The sequence below is a fragment of the Grammomys surdaster genome, unplaced genomic scaffold (genome assembly GCF_004785775.1).
Source record: "Grammomys surdaster isolate TR1022 unplaced genomic scaffold, NIH_TR_1.0 238, whole genome shotgun sequence".
Classification (NCBI taxonomy): Eukaryota; Metazoa; Chordata; class Mammalia; order Rodentia; family Muridae; genus Grammomys; species Grammomys surdaster.
The window spans coordinates 689,286-689,924 of NW_021604683.1; positions in this window are offsets into that span (position 1 = coordinate 689,286).

Here is a 639-nt window from a genome sequence, read left to right on the forward strand (position 1 = left end):
GTGATCAGCAAGGGTGGGGTTTGCTAAGCTGTTTTGAATTGTAGAACTTTATTTTGGAACTTGAGCCATCACCTGCCCAGGAGTAAAGTCTAAACACTTTTCCTACTTCTTGCAGTGTCCTCTGGGCATCTTCCAACTCAGCGAGGTGACACAGCAAGGTCCCTGACCCTATCCTTGGTCCTTACAGGACGTTACCTTCCTAGCATTTTCCACTGCAGGGGAGAGGAGTTGCCAACTCACCTCTTAAGCTCTGCCTTGGAAAGTGAGAAAGATTTCCTTGGCGCCTTAGGCAAGGGGGAGGGGAACCTCAGTGCTGTTCCCTCTAGTCCCTGGACCCCTCCATTTCCTTAAAGGTGTCTAAGGGAAACTCCCTGGAAGGCACCTATGCCCTCTCCAGGACTGAGGAATTCCTCTATGGGCTGAGGAATGAGTAGAAGGGAAGAGAGTGGTGCCCCACAGGTCCTGGCCAAGGGCTCCATGGGCTCCCTTTTCATTGTGGATAGGTGAGGGTGGGGAAGACCAAGGCATTACCATTCTCAAGAGAAAACCAGCGGTCAGGAAAGGCCTGGAGAGTGCCTTCAAGGGAGGGACCGCCCTCGCCTCAGGGCTCCTCCTCTCCTATTGGCGGGGTGGGGTGGG